At 50.6% G+C, this 16,315-nt stretch overlaps 1 long non-coding RNA gene across 1 annotated transcript; it reads left to right on the top strand.

Annotated features, from left to right (window-relative positions):
- The first annotated feature begins 1,216 nt into the window (after positions 1 to 1,216).
- On the top strand, positions 1,217 to 9,522 carry LOC104975006 (uncharacterized). The gene is made up of 3 exons (XR_003030812.2): positions 1,217 to 1,633; positions 3,934 to 4,049; positions 4,254 to 9,522. It is a non-coding gene; the product is annotated as an uncharacterized lncRNA (long non-coding RNA).
- The last annotated feature ends 6,793 nt before the right edge of the window (positions 9,523 to 16,315 follow it).

The following is a 16,315-nucleotide window of genomic DNA, read 5'->3' as shown; positions in this document are numbered from 1 at the left end:
GACCCAGGGCGCCTCCCAGCCCCCAGCCTAGCAGGTCACATAGCCTCACTCCTAGGAGTGCCAGACAGGATGCTCTCACATTAGCAAGACATCCACAGCTGTCCAAGGTCACCGATGGCACAGTCTGTTCACCCTTCCTCTCAGGTCACACGCAAGCACCCTCCTTCTAACCAGGAGTCAGCCTCTCACTTGGTCAGTGAGTAGCTTGAAGGACAGGGTGTGTGAGGACCTTGACCACAAGAGGTGATTGGGAGAGGATGAGGGCAGGCAGGGGCCTGGGCATCCCCAGGGCATGATGAAGGATGCAGAGGCGGAGAGGCAGGGCGTGGCTGGCCACCAGGCCTCAGGCTTCCCACATGGTCAGAAAACCAAACAAAGGCCCAGCCCTGGCTCTGTCCGGATTTCCTGAGAATTCGGTTCTGTTGGGAATGGCTGCTGCTTATACAGGTGTGTTCCCAGAAAGCCCTGGCCATAGACAGAATCCTGTTTACTCTCTCTGGTTTCCATTGACATCAGAGATGCTTATCTTCTTGGCTGGGTCCCTTCCAGAAAGACTAAATGAGGGGTCTCAAGCCTGTGCCCCTGCCCCCACCATAACTCCTGTGGCGGTGTGGGGGGAAGAGAGAGGTGGCCTCACCTTCATCACTTCCAGATGCATCATTCTGGCACATCATTAGCTCTCTCTGAACCTCAGTGTTCTCAGCTGTGAAATGGGGCTAATTCCAACCACTTGGCACTCTGAGAAGGCTGCATCTGGCAAGAGCATGGCAGATAAGAGATGCTCACCCGGTGTCAGCTTTCTCTTCACCCTTCCCTTGAGAGAGGAGACTCGCTGCTGACGCACATGATGGAGATCCATGAGTTATTTCGTGACGAGTTCTGAACTGGGTGGGCAAGGTCCCCACCCGCCCTGGAAACCTATGGCATGCTCTGTCAAGAGCCTTCACAGCTGTCACCTCACTGATCCCTTCTGCCACCCACCACGCAGGCAGGGCAGAGTACAACATTCCCACTTTGCAGGTGAGGAAATTTAAGCTCAGACACCGTGACTTGCTTGGGTGATCTCTGGCTGGTGACAGAGCTGGGCTCAGCACTCAGGTGTCCTGACTTTTTTTGAAACTTTCATGGCCCCCACCCCTGCCTCTCCCTTCTCACCCCTACAGAGACAAGCTGGAAACAGAGGTAAAAACTGGCTCCCCGGGAGCTCTTCCTGTGGCTTCTTGGATGGGGACTGCCCAAATTGAGAAGGAAGGGGAGGGAAAGAGAGAGGTGGCTGAGAATCTTAGGGGTTGCAGTGGGAATGAACCGGCCTGGAGGCTCCCGAAGGACAATCTGGGATCTTGGTGCAAGAGAAATTCAGCCCTCCAAGAATCCAAGGCCAAGGGAAGGACAGGAGAGCCCGGAAGCCTAACACAGAGTGGGTTTCTCATTTCCGGGAATGCTTAAGGGGATTAGTCCTTAAATAGGCACGGAGTGACTTCTGTGCCAGAGGTGGCTGCATCACTAAGTGATTATGTAATGGCACCGGGTATTAAAGTACAGACGCGGAACCATCATTCTGTAATTCATTCACTTGAGGGGCACGAGAGTGCAGTCACCGTCTTACAGATGGGGAACCTGAGTCTTCAGGAAGGTGAGTGACTGGGAATAACAGCCTGGATATCCTGACCTCTGACCCTTTTCCCTTTTGATGGCCAGGGTCTACCCATGTGTTCCCTGGGAGAGGGGAGAGAACGGGGCTGACTACTTCTTCCTGGCCTCTTGACTTTCTGTGGGTCTGGCTTTCTTGAAGTTCAGTGCCTGGTTCTTGGCTCTGTGGGTGCTGGCTCTGGGGAGGGTCTGCAAGAAGCCCAGCCTCCAAAGCATCCAGTCAGCAAATGCCAGGATAGCTGCAGGAGGAACACTGGCATATTTGGGGCTAACCTCTGGTAGGTGGCAGAGTTGAGCGCCACTCTGAAGTCTGAGTTCACCCAGCTGTGAGCCCAGCTGCCATGGGGTAGGGCCCCCCTGGAGGGAGCAGAATTGGTATTACCAGGCAGGTGTCTAGTTTCTAGAAAGAGTCTGGGCAGGGGAGACAGGCAGATGGATTCAAAACAGTGCCTGAGACTTCCCTGGGGTCCGGGGGTTAAGAATCTGCCTGCCAATGAAGGGGACGTGGGTTCCATCCCTTGTCTGGGAAGATTCCACTAAGCCCGTGTGCCACAACCACTGAACCCACATTCCAGAAAGCGAGAAGCCACGGCATGAGGAGACCACGCACCGCAAGGAAGAGGAGTCCCCGCTCGCCGCAACTAGAGAACGCCCACAAAGACCCAACGCAGCAAAAAATAAACAAAAGCCTCCTCCTAATTGTGTCTAATTTGGGGCAAGTTAGGGGGAACAACCTTGTGAGAAATGAAGGTGGGGCTGCAGAGAAAGGACTTAGCACGAAAGAGGCACTCAGAACATTGTCATTCTCTTGCCCCTGCCTTCCTGGTGCAAACCATAGTCTGACGCCCTGTGCCTGCCTCAGTCTCTCTACCAGTGAAATGCAGTTGGCTGCCCTCTTTTCCTGTCTGCTGTCAGGACCAGATGAGGATGTTGGGAAAGTACATTGAAAAGTGCAGGCTCCTGCCAAGTCTGGGGCGCCGGCTAGCATGTGTGGGGATCTTTAAACAGCTGGACATGTCCAGACCCCATCAATCAGGTTGCCTCTTCCACTCCCCACACAGGCAGGCAGCTGGACTTGTCCTTGGCAAAGTGAAGTGGGCAGAGTCACAGCCCTCAGGAATCCTGTACTCTTTTTTTTTTTTTTGCCATACTGTGTGGCATGCAAGATCTTAGTTCCCCAACCAGGGATCAAACCTGGGCCCCCTGCAGTGGAAGCATGGAGCCTTAAACACTGAACCACCAGCGAAGTCCATGGAACCGTGTACTCCTGATTCTCCACCACCTGCTTCTCCCAACAGGCTTCTGAGTTGCCCCCTCCCCTCTCTAACAGACTGCAAAGGCCCCAGTCCAACTAGGTAGAAGTGGGTTCCTCAAAGGATGGATGCAGGGTACCTGCATCCCTGGGATGCTTGTTAATAATACACATTCCTGGCCCTTGCCTCACACCCATGGACTCAGACATGTGTGTGAAGACTCAGGGTGTGTTTGAATAAGCACCCCTGGGTTATTTTGATGCACAATTAATTGTATGAGAATCGCTGGGTTAGAAGGTGCAAACGGTTTCGTATTCTCACCTGTTTTGCTATCCCTGCACTGTTCAATGTGCCACTCTTGGCGGGGAGGGTTGGAATTTTGCGAGCACTCTGGCAAAGTCCCAATGTTGTTACTTAGTCATTATGTCGTGTCCGACTCTTCTGCAACTCCATGGACTGTAGCCCGCCAGGCTCCTCTGTCTGTGGGATTTCCCAGGTGAGCATACTGGAGTGGGTTGCCATTTCCTTCTCTAGAAGTCCCAATAGGGAGCCTGAAACATCCTACATCAGGCACTATGACTTCTTTCTTGGCTGAGAATGAACAGTTAAAGCCTTTCCTTCCAGTAGGTGAGAGGCATTTGGAGGCAATGACCTCTACCCTGCACTTGGTGGGACGCCCTGGGTTGGCGTCTCTGCCTGGTGTCACTGTGCTCTGGGAGGAAGGGCCCTTCCCGCCCCTGGCCTCACTGTACCAGTCTCCCCCTTCCCTGATCACTAGAGGAGCTCAGGACATGCTGTGCTGATAGAAACTTGTCTGAATTGACAGGAAATTTTACACAAAGGAGAAGCTGATGGAGCACTTCCAAGCACTTCCTGTTTGATGGAGAGGGGCCTTCCAGGGGCCCTTGTCCATTTATTTCTTTAGGAATCTGCACTTTAACACATATTTATTGTACCCCTACCCTGTGACAAACCCCAGGGTGCTTTCTGCAGTGGCCTAGATGGTAAACGAGGCTCCACTTTTCTTTAGATTCCAGAAGACAGAGACTGAATCAGGAAGGGACATGGGAGCTGTCCGCTGTCCCTGGCCTCCTCCTTGGCCCCTGCTGGGGCCCCAGCCCAGGAATCGTGTGGAGAGCCAGCACAGTAAGTTAATGGAAACCGCTGCCATATAGCCGGTGGCTGCTGTGAGGCCAACTGGATGTATTAGGCAATATTAAAAATGCAGTTCTTTCTGATAATTTATTATTCACATCTCATAAACACATTATAGTCGTCACAGTACATTTACTAGCCCTGGGCCTGCCAGTGGGAAAAAGTTAACACTTACCTAATGATGTTATTTTGCAGATGTCAAATGCTCTTGGAGCTGTCACGATGGGCTAAATGGCTCAAAGAGATGCTTGTCTCCTCTCCCTCCTGGGACACCTGTTCAGTGGTTTGCAGACCACAGGTCTGTGAGCACCCCGCAACCCCCGACTCCACCTGCTTCCTGAGCCTAGAGATGGAGGACCTGGCTCAAGGTCACCCCAGGCCCACCCAGGACTCAGCCCCAGGGGCTGAGTGGAGGCACTATGGCTCTCTGCTCGGTTCCATGCAGGCTGCGGTCTGGGCTGCTGAACTCAGAAGAGGCCAAGGTGAGAGAGGCTCACCTGGTAGGAGGGGCTTAGCCCAGGATCAGCCTGCCTCTGCCCGGAGATCAGAAGTCAGGGAGGGATAATGCTGAATCCCTAGGGGAAGATCCAGAAATAACCCGCAGGAGGACGGGGGTGGGGTGGAGGGTAACCTGTGACTCAGGTGACAGCAAGGATGAGGCAGTGCCACCGGCCCCCACCCTGTGAGGCCTGGGGACCTCTGGAGCCCAGGGGCTTTGTCGAGTGTCTTCTGGAGAGGGCTGAACATTTCAGTGATATGAATGGGCAGGAGCTGTAATTGACAATTGTGAAACTGAGAGCCAACAGCCGCAAATGTTCCCTCAAATAGCTCTGAATTATGATGCGGTTTTGAAGATACTAACGATGCAAATGGTGGCTTCCAATTTTAACTCATTCTACTTTTTTTAGATTTATAAAATATTTCAGTCATACAGAAAAGGCCTGGAGTATTACATAGAGACCCGCTGGCCTATACACAAAAACCTTGCAGTTTTCTTGAAAAGCTAAACGGAGAATTACCACATGACCTAGCAATTCCACTCCTAGGTATGGGCCCAAAAGGACTGAAAGCAGTCTCCAATAGATACTCGCACACTGATGCTCATTGCAGCATCAGTCACAGCAGCCCATAGGGAAACAACCCCCACGTCCATCCACAGATGAACAGAGATGGATATGTGGCATATCCGTACAATGGGATCTTAGTGAGTAGCTCAGTCATGTCCGACTCTGTGACCCCATCGACTGTCCATGGAATTCTCTAGGCCAGAATACTGGAGTGGGTTGCCATTTCCTTCTCCAGGGGATCTTCCCAACCCAGGGATTGAACCCAGGTCTCCCACATTGCAGGCAGATTCTTTACCAACTGAGCCACCAGGGAAGCCCAAGAACACTGGAGTGGGTAGCCTATCCCTTCTCCAGGAGATCTTCCCAACTCAGGAATCGAACTGGGGTCTCCTGCATTGGAGGTGGATTCTTTACCAACTCAGCTATCAGGGAAGTCCTCAATGGGATCTTATTCAGCCCTAAAAAGGAATGAGTTCTGATCTATGCTACAACCTGAATGAACTTTGAAAACATGTGAAGTGAAATAAGACAGACACAAATATTGTAGGACTTTCCTTATAGGAAATGTGCAGAATAGGCAAATTTATAGAGACAGAAAGTAGGTTAGAGGTCACCAGGGTCTGGGGTGAGGGGAAAAGGAAGCTTAAGGAGCAAGAGTTTCTGCTTTGGGTGATGAAGAAAAAGTTTAAGAAATAGGGACCCGTGATAGTTGCACAATATTGTAATTAATGCACTGAATGGTACAACTAAAAGTGATTAAAACGGCAAATGTTTGTGTTCCGTCTATCTCTCCACCATTTAAAAAATTACAGATGCACCTGAAATCCTATGATATTTCCTCCTTCATCCCATTGCTCTCCCCAGGGGCAATCACTGTCTTGAATTTGATAATTATCAATCTATGCATTTACCTTTATGTTACTATGTATGCATCCATAAATAATATGTGATATTGTCTTATACATCTTAAAGCTTCATATAAAGGGTATCATACTTCCACATCCTCAAACAACTCCTTTTTTTTTCACTTACCATTGTTCGTGAGATCTAGTCCTGCTGATACATGTAACCAGAGCTTGTTTTCATTGTTGTATAACACTCCGCCACAATTTGTTTCTCCTTTGTCCTACCACTGGACATTTAGGACGATTCCCACACTTTATTATTCTGTACCTGTTGCCATGGATAGTCCTGTCTGCTGGCCCACATGGGAGAGTGTCTTTGCAACCTCCTGGAGACAGAATTGCTGGGCTGAAGGACATATGTATCTTTAGCTTGACCAGGTAATGCCAAACAGCTCTCACAGTGCTATGAGCATTTCCATTCCTATTAGCTGTATCTGAGATTCCAGTTCTTCCACATCCAAATCAACACTTGATGTCACCTGACTTGAGTTTTTGCTGCTCTAATTGGTGTGAAGGGGCATTTCATGATGTTTAATTTGTTCTTCCTGCTAGTTAGGTGCTGTGGCTTTTTTTTTTCACTAAAAGTGGGCATAAGCTGACAATAGATAAATGTAGCAAATTGAAAATTGAAGCATTTCTATTAAGGGGTAGGTTAAATGCAGTATGATTCACCTTTACAATGGAATATTATTATGTAACCATTAAGGAGAAGGGGGCAACAGAATGAGATGGTTGGATGGCATCACCGACTCGATGCAACATGAGTTTGAGCAAACTCTGGAAGATGGTGAAGGACAGGGAAGCCTGGCATGCTGCAGCCCATGGGGTCGCAAAGGGTGGACATGACTGAACAACTGAACAATAACAGGAATAAAAAAGACAAAGCACTTCCCAGGTGGTGTTGTAGTGAAGAATCTGCCTGCCAGGGCAGGAGACTTGAGGGTTCAATCCCTGGGTTGGAAAGATCCCCTGGAGCAGGAAATGGCAACCCACTCCAGTATTCTTGCCTGGGAAATTCCATGGACAGAGGAGCCTGGAGTGCTTCAGTCCATGGGTTTGCAGAGTCAGACACAACAGAGCACACGCCTGTGCGCACACACACACACAAAGAACAAGGCAGCTCTGTGTGCACTAATATGGAAGATATACTGATATCCTGATGCACTAAAAATCTTTTCATGGCAGATATATTGTTTAATAAAAAAGAGGCATAAAACAGTATGTTACCTTCGTATATAAATAAAAAGATATATATACAGGCAAGTATTTATATAAGCATAAGATTCCTCTGAAAGAATAAACAGGAAATAGATAAAAATAATTCATCTGTGAAGGGAACCAGGGGTCAGGGAAATTTTTCTGCTCTATGCATTTATACTGCATACATGAAAAACAGAAATTCATAGAGACAGAAGGTAGACTAGAAGTTACCAGGGGCTTGGGGATGGAGCGTGGGGGTATTATTTAATGAGTATAGTTCCTCTTTTGGGATGATGAGAAAGGTCTGAGAATGCATAGTGGTGATGGTTGTACAACATTGTGAATGCACTTAACTCACTGAAATATATGCTTAAAAATGGTTAATGTGGCAAGTTTTATATTTTACCACTATAAAAGAGTAGGAAAAGAATAAGCCTATGATGAAAACAAATTTAATTTTATCCTTTAAAAATAATAATTATTTAAAACTTTGCTGCTTTCTGAATTTCTGGCCCCTGAAAGATAAATCTTAATTCTGGCTCCACAGTGGGGATGGTAGGAGCTGGGAGCCTGGGTCCAGCGGGCAGGGGTCTCCACCAGAGGGGAACTGTGAGTCCCAGAGACCCCTCAGAGGCAGAGATGCCGGCTCCTGAGGCCTCACCTAATCGAGCACTTCCTTGCTCCCCACCAAGACTCAGGTCCCGTTGACCTGGTCACCTGGGTGTCCCCTGAAGCTCTGAGGTTCCCCAGTCCCACGCATCCTTCTACTGTTTCTCTCTCAGCCCTCTCCCTGGGGCTCACAGATCCTGCCTGTCTGTAAACATGACCTCTGGTGACCTGGGACTCTCACACCATGTCGCCCAGCTTGGTACTCCTCCATCCCTTGCTGGTGGAGTCCCCCCAAATCCCTCTGATGCTCTACCAACAGGCTGTGCTCCAGCCCTCACCAACACACCCACCATCGCTCCGTGTCATTCTTACGGTTTCTGACGCCTTTGCCCACCAACACGACAGCTCTGGCCCATACCCCTTCCCCAGCAACCACCTTCCCAAAGGCTTCACGTCAGCCACCACTGCCCAAGGCCACACTCTGGGCCCTGCTGTGCCCTGTGGCTGTGCTACATCCGAGATCACACTGCAGCCCAGGCTGGGTGGGGGGATCAGACACCAGAGAAGGAAGACTTCCGGCAGCACCCTTCAGGCTCCCCTACTGCTGATACTCTCATCTGCTAGTCCCTGCATCTCCACCTGCTCCGGACCCTCTGAAGTTCCCAAGCCCCCAGCAAAACACAGCCAGGCAGGTGACACCCCCTTACCTGGCATTCTCCAACCTCCATCACTTATGAACCAGCTTCTCAACCCAGACCTGTGTTATTATTTACTTTAAATCAACTTGCAGGGACTTCTCTGGTAGTCCAGTGACTGAGAATCTGCCTGCTAAAGCAAGGGACACAGGGTTGATCCCTATTCCTGGTCAGGGAAGACTCCACATGCCGAGGGCCACGGAGCCCGTCCCACAATTACCGAGAAACCCGCGCTGTAGAGCCGGCGCTTCACAACAAGACAAGCCACCACAATGAGAAGCCCGTGTATCCTAACAGAGTAGCCCCCTCTCGCTCCAACTAGAGAAAGCCCTTGTGCCCCAATGAAGATCCAGTGCAACCAAAAATAAATTACATAAATAAATCAACTTGCATTAAAAATGCTTTAAAGACTCAGATTAGCTTTGTCCTAACCATAATCGCTGTGATGGGAACTGATGTGCTGGTTATATTTCTCTGTTGCATATTGAAATAAACATAATTATTACAATAAAATTGTTTTCATTAGTAAATGAGGTTAAGTTAATTGCTCAGGGTCTCATAACCAGAAAGAGGCTCACTAACACTTGAGCCTAGGCCATTAGGCTCCATGTGTTCAGCCCTGTCACCCCTCAGGCTGTCACCCCTCAGGCTGTTCCCCCCAACCCCCACAAAGAGGCCAGGTTTGCTGCACACGTTGACGCTGAAGATGGAAGAACTCGGCTCTGTGCAGGTGTGTCGGGGCTGGAGCCTGGCTGAGGTTTGCCCGGCATCCGCCAGCTCTGGGTTAGTTCATACCTCACAAGGCACCAACGGGCCCAGGTGGCCACACTCCCCCAGACACATCTCCCAGCTCCTCGGAGAGCCCAGCATCTGAGTCAGGTTAGCAGCGAGGCAGACCCATCTCCCCTGCTCCACGGCTGGGTCATGAGCCCCCAGCTGCGGGTCCTTAGTGACCAACCAGCACGGGACACAAGGCCTGGACCTCAGTCCTGAAATGGGAAGAAGGCTGAGAGTTAGGTCAGCAGAGGGCTGGAGGAAGGGGTCCAGGCAGAATGGCTGGTGGCTGAGCCGGCTGGAACTCGGGTGCGAAGCCCCCTCCAGGGGCCAGGGATGGAGGCCCCCACACCCTGGGGGCTCCTTACCTGCAGACGCCCCTGCCTCCTGGGTGAGTATGTGAGTGCCTGTGTTTAGAGTCAGACTCCCAGGCAGCGAAGGGTGCTCTCAGCTCATCCACTCTCCCGTCCCGCGGCCAGCCTGGTGCCCAAACACACCATCTGCCCCGCTGGGCAGCTCTCTCTCCGCCTGTCGCCCTCACCTCCCCGCCTCCAGGCACGGCACACACCTGTGCTGCCCACACGCTCAGGGCTCAGGCGTGGTTCCCAGAGGCCAGGTGTTCTTTCCGCGATGCCCCCTCGTGGCCGTGACTGTGCCCATTCGAGCACTCAGCTCACTCCTGTGTCTTTTGTTCCAGTTTCTTGCGGACCCGGAGGGATCGCGCTGTCTTTGTGGACCTCAGCTGTGGGGTCACAGATGGCGAGCCCCCAGAGTACTGCGGAGTTTCCTAGGACTCACCCCTCTGGGAGCCCAGGCTGCAGGCCCAGGGTGGGGCCTGGAATCACCTGTGGACCTGGAGTTCTGAAGCTGGGGTAGGTGGCCTTCCACAGCACAGCCAATCTTTGTTAACATGGAAACCAGGGCCCAGAGAGGTGACCCCACTTGTCCAAGGTCACTCAGTAATGCTGAGGCAGGGCCTGTGGCTCTGTGCCTGCCTCTGTCTGGGGGACAAGGAGGGTGGTTCTACCCTCTCCTGCTGTCTGGGGTCCTCTGGGTGCAACCTCTAGGTCAGGGCTTAAAGCACATCCCAAATATGCCAGTGGGGCTTTCCTGGGGCTGCTCCCCGGGTGGGTTCTGGTGGCCCTGATGACTGTACCATGCCCCCTTTCCAGGCTTTGGCAGAGGGTACTTAGTCCTGAAGAGGAATCCATTTCCTTTCCTTCATCCTGCCCTCCCCTGCCCAGGCCCACTGATGCAAGCCTGGGTCTGCCTCAGGGCCTTTGCACTAGCCAGCAATGTCTCCAAAATATGCTTGTACCACATCATCTCATGGTGGGGGCGGATGCTCACCTTTTAGATCTCAGCTCCAGGCCATCTCCTCGAGGGCACTGACAATCCAAACAAGATAGTTAGTTCAGGTCCTGCTTATTGTTCATGGTCTGTGAGCTCCCTGGAGGCAAGGACCCAGCACAGTGCGTGGCCCATGGCGGGTGGGCACTCAGTTCTCAGTGACTGAAGGGGAAAATGAAGCGCACTGGCAGCCAGGCCAACCAGAAGCCCCCCGAGGCTGGGCTGTTGGGGAGAACCCTGGGGTTACAGGTGGAGCAGCGGTGGTAGGAGGGAGCTGAGGCCTTGCCAACCGGTGGCTCCTCCCTGCCCCCCGCACAAGCTCCCACCCTGGGCGGGCTGTGGCCTTGGAGAGAGCCATGTCCAGAGGGAGGCGGGAGGGAGCCTGGAGGGTCATCCATCAGCCAGAGACGTGGAGAGCCTGGTAAATGAGGGACACTGTCTGAGGCTCCTCTACCGTCTGCCTGTGCTCTGGCCATCTGGGAGCCCAGGGAGCAGGTGAAGGGGGCTGCTTCAAGCCCAGTTGCTCCTATGGGGACTGGGGACTGGAGACCACCAAGGCAGTGCCAGGGCCACCCTGATTGAGGAGGAAGGACAATGCCCCTCCACTCCCTGTCCCCCAGGCACTTCAGTGTATGATCAAAATTACCTTATATAGCTTTCACCCTATGCTGCAAGGCAGGTCATTATTTCTTCTGACTTATTTTGAATTTCAGTACACAAGGGTGTAGAGGTTGACACAGCCAACCCCCAAACGCACCCATCAAAGTGAACATTTTCATCCTTTTTCTAGAGAGGTTTTTTTTAGCTTTAAAAATCTGAACTGCAACATAGAAAACTGCACAAAATATAGATGCACCACGTAATGAATAGCCATAAAGCAAACACCAGCATAATCGCCACCATTTCATCACAGAAGTCATGAGGCAGGAAGTTATGACCCCCCCGCCCCCCGCCCACCCCTGATGGTGTCTCTCATTCCCGGCTTCCCGGCCCCCTACATACTCTGAGTTTTATGACACCAGTGCCTAGGTTTCCCGGTCATTTAAATATATAAATACAATAAAACATTACAGATAAAAATTTCCCTTCCTGATTTGCATCCACCCAGCGAGCAAACATAGTTATGATACATCATTCCAGGCTCTGTTTGATGTTTTTACTATGCATACTTATATTAGAAAAATACTGTTTTATATAGCTTAGAACTTTTCACAAGTGGTATCAATACTGCCTGTATTATTCTGCAACTTGCTTTTCCACTCAACTCTAAATACTTTACCCCAAAATAGCTTTATTGAGGTATAATTTATACGCTATAAAATTCCACTGTTTCTAGCATACGATTTAATGGTTTTGAGTAAATTTACAGTTGTGCAACCAGCCACACAGTCCAATTGTGGAACATATTTCCATTCCTCCAAAAAAGTCTGAGATGCTTTCTTGTTTTCTCTCTTTTTCTCTAAATGTTTTCTGATGCACATTTTAATAACTGCCCTCTATAAAGCTCCTACTATGTGCCACGCCACACTCTGTTACCTATGTTACTCTTTCAACCCTTGCAGAACCTCTGTAGGGCGAGTTCAGAGAGGGTGAGAAGCTGCCCAAGGTCCCTCTGCTAGAAACTGATGGAAGAGGCTGGGGTTCTAGCCGCCTGACCCAAGAGCCTGCAAACAGTCCTGCTCCCCAGGTGCCCTGAATCCCACTGGGATGCCCTGAATCTTTCCTGCTATCAGCTCTGTCGGGCGAACACTTCCCTCTCACAGATGAGACGCTGCAGCTCAGAGGCCCTGAGTGACTCGCTCCGCATCCTTGGCGTGGGGACCTGCACAGCTTGGGGTGCAGATCCAGGTCTCTGTGACTCCCACGTCTCTCCCCTTTTCTGTTCCCCTCTGCTGTTTTCTCTTTTCATTACAGAAAAGGGCAAAGGGGAGGAAAGGGAGGGGGAGGCTGGGTAGAGATGTCAGAACCATCTCCTAAATTCTTCTAGGCTCATGCATAACCTACAAACACACTGACGCAGCCGCACGTGCGCAGAGTGGTACACACAGCAGCACACACCCATGGGTGCACATCTAGCTGGGTGTACATCCACCCAGGTGCACACCAGGGTCAGTGTTCAAAAGTTCCCTGTGCTCACTGTGCTAAGAATGAAGAGAAGGTCAGTGTGTGTGTGTTGGGAGTTGGGGGATTTGGCCTTGCTGGGTCCCTCAGTGGCCCTTCTGCCAGGGTCAGGACCCAGGAAATGCTCCACTGGGGCAGGGCCCCTCCCTGCTGGGGGCGGGGCCTCCATCCTGCTGAGGGCCTTTGCTAAATAAAGTCTCAGCTCCAGGGAAACCGAGCTGTGCGTGATCTCTGGGGACTTCATGGGGCTGTTGGAGCCACAGGGCCAGCCTGACTCCTGTGTTGCCAGGAGCCCAATGTATCATGACTCTGCTCACTGGCCTGGATGCTTCCTGTCCCCAAGGATCATTCCCGTCCCTGGACTCACGTGAACCTACACAGACCCGCGAGGGGTGTGGACGTCCCATTCAAAACACAAGAGCAAACACTGAATGAGTGTGTGCTGTGTGCCAGGCCCAAGGTCTCCATGCTCCACCAGGTGTGCACGGCGACCACTACCATTTCACAGATGGGGAAGCTGAGGCACCGGGGCCTTCTGCAGGATCCGGTAGCTAACAAATCCGGGCTGTGAGTCTGCTCCCCTTGGCACAGGGAAATACCCAGCCCCTGCCCCGTGCTCTAGCATCCAGCCCCTGAGCCTTGGGCCTGCCTGGTGATTTGCAAAAGCTGGTAAGTGATGGGGATTTTTACCCAGATGCAGCCAAATGGGAAAAACAGAGGACAATCTAGCTACTTTTTCACAAAGTTAAATTCCCTTAATTCAAAAAAGATGGGTTTTTTCTTGATCCTTTTTCCTTTCTTTTCTGAAGTGAGAAAAGGATAGCTATGATTTTATATTATTTGGCAAGACATAGATGTGAGCAGTTTAATGCCACTCCCCACATCTGGGGGAGGTTTGGTTTCTGGACCCCCTAAAATTTGGGCCACTTAGGGGTACCCACCACTTGGCTCACCTCAGCCCAGAGCTGGGACTTTTCCTCCTGTATTGGTGTCCTCCAGTTTCATACTTGTATTTACCAAAACAATCCAGTTGAGGAAGTCCTATCCAGGATGTTTGAAATCTTTATGATCCCAGCTCAAACTCTGGATTGCGTTAACAAAATAGAGGAAAACCTTTTTTCTTCTTTAGTAGTCAAACTTCAAGGCAACTTCAACCTGGGACCTCAGCCAGTTTCTGGGAAGTAAAGGAATCAAAAGCCTCTGAACAGTAAAAAAAAAAAAGTCTTTAGAACAGAGCTTGGTTCAGAGTCCAAGCTTTGGCCTTAATGGAAATGAAGAACAACAGTTTGATAAAGTGTGTTTATCTACCTTCCACCAGCAAACACAGTGCCCCCAGGGGCAGCGGGAAGGAAGTTGGACCGGAGGCCAGGAGGGCTTCTGGGGTCAGGTCTGTTGACAATAACATTTAGGGCTGCTGCTGCTGCTGCATCATTTCAGTCGTGTCCGACTCTGTGCGACCCCATAGACAACAGCCCACCAGGCTCCCGTCCCTGGGACTCTCCAGGCAAGAACACTGGAGTGGGTTGCCATTTCCTTCTCCAATGCATGAAAGTGAAAAGTGAAAGTGAAGTCGCTCAGTCGTGTCCGACCCTCAGCGACCTCATGGACTGCAGCCCACCAGCCTCCTCCATCCATGGGATTCTCCAGGCAAGAGTACTGGAGTGGGGTGCCATTGCCTTCTCTGAACATTTAGGGCAGGGTATGCCAAAGCCTTTGTGTGGATCATAAGAAACTGTGGAAAATTCTGAAAGAGATGGGAATACCTGACCACCTGACCTGCCTCTTGAGAAACCTGTATGTAGATCAGGAAGCAACAGTTAGAACTGGACATGGAACAACAGACTGGTTCCAAATAGGAAAAGGAGTACGTCAAGGCTGTATATTATCACCCTGCTTGTTTAACTTATATGCAGAGTACATCATGAGAAATGCTGGGCTGGAAGAAGCACAAGCTGGAATCAAGATTGCCAGGAGAAATATCAATAACCTCAGATATGCAGATGACACCACCCTTATGGCAGAAAGTGAAGAAGAACTAAAGAGCCTCTTGATGAAACTGAAAGAGGAGAGTGAAAAATTTGACTTAAAGCTCAACATTCAGAAAACTAAGATCATGGCATCCGGTCCCATCACTTCATGGCAAATAGATGGGTAAACAGTGGCTGATTTTATTTTTTCAGGCTCTAGAATCACTGTAGATGGTGACTGTAGCCGTGAAATTAAAAGGTGCTTCCTCCTTGGAAGGAAAGTTATGACCAACCTAGACAGCATATTAAGAAGCAGAGACATTACTTTGTCAACAAAGGTCTGTCTAGTCAAGGCTATGGTTTTTCCAGTAGTCAGGTATGGATGTGAAAGTTGGACTATAAAGAAAGCTGAGCACTGAAGAATTGATGCTTTGAACTGTGGTGTTGGAGAAGACTCTTGAGAGTCCCTTGGACTGCAAGGAGATCCAACCAGTCCATCCTAAAGGAGATCAGTCCTGGGTGTTCATTGCAAACACTGATGTTGAAGCTGAAACTCCAATACTTTGACCACTTGATGCGAAGAGTTGACTCATTTGAAAAGACCCTGACACTAGGAAAGATTGAGGGCAGGAAGAGAAGGGGACGACAGAGGATGAGATGGTTGGATGGCATCACTGACTCAATGGACATGAGTTTGGGTGGACTCTGGGAGTTGGTGATGGACAAGGAGGCCTAGCGTGCTGCGGTTCATGGGGTCGCAAAGAGTTGGACACGACTGAGCGACTGAACTGAACTGAACTGAACTCAGCTCAATATACATGGGAGCCATTTAGTGCTGGGGGCCCAGGGATCGCTTCATGTCCACAGCACCCGGAGTAATCAAGCGAAGTTTACAAGATGCTTGCTGACATGTTGATCTGGAAAAAAAAGGGATGCTCCTAAATACACCTCAGAAAGATTTCTAGAAAACTGGCTAAAAGGTGAGGCATACAACCAAAACAAAAAACAGACAAGGAAGAGGATGAACGTCAGTTGTCTGGAAGCTCTGGGGAGAGTGGAGGACACTATAAGGTGAGTGCCTGGGTCAGCTGGGAGGTAAGGGTCAGACGGCATCCCCAACCCCCAGTCCCGGAATTAACAGTGCTGGGCAGGGGCTGGGGCTTACCTTGGGGAGCTGCCTCCTGGAGGCATGGGCTTGGTACCCCAGATGGTCCCAGGGTGGTGTGTTCAACGGCAGTTCCTGGCCTCCCCTGCCGGAGCTTACATCTGAAGCCTGGAAGCTATTCTGTTTACCCACTGATCACATGGAGTGGGCATATCCAGAGAGAGGAGGGCAAGTCAGGGCATTTACCATCATTATCACGAACAAAGCATCAGTGAAGAGCAAGTGCCAGGTCATAATTGTAATCCTCATTCTTGTTATCACTGGGAGACTGAGTCTCACAGAGGTTAAGTTACTTGTCTAAGGTCACACAGCAGATGCCAGAGCTGGAAAGAGAACCCAGCTCTGTCTGACTCCAGGGCCTGGGCTTCGTGCCTTTGACTCTTCAGCCAGCTTGTGGCAAGTCC

The sequence above is a fragment of the Bos taurus genome, chromosome 19 (genome assembly GCF_002263795.3).
Source record: "Bos taurus isolate L1 Dominette 01449 registration number 42190680 breed Hereford chromosome 19, ARS-UCD2.0, whole genome shotgun sequence".
Classification (NCBI taxonomy): Eukaryota; Metazoa; Chordata; class Mammalia; order Artiodactyla; family Bovidae; genus Bos; species Bos taurus.
This window is presented reverse-complemented; position numbering and strand designations above follow the sequence as displayed.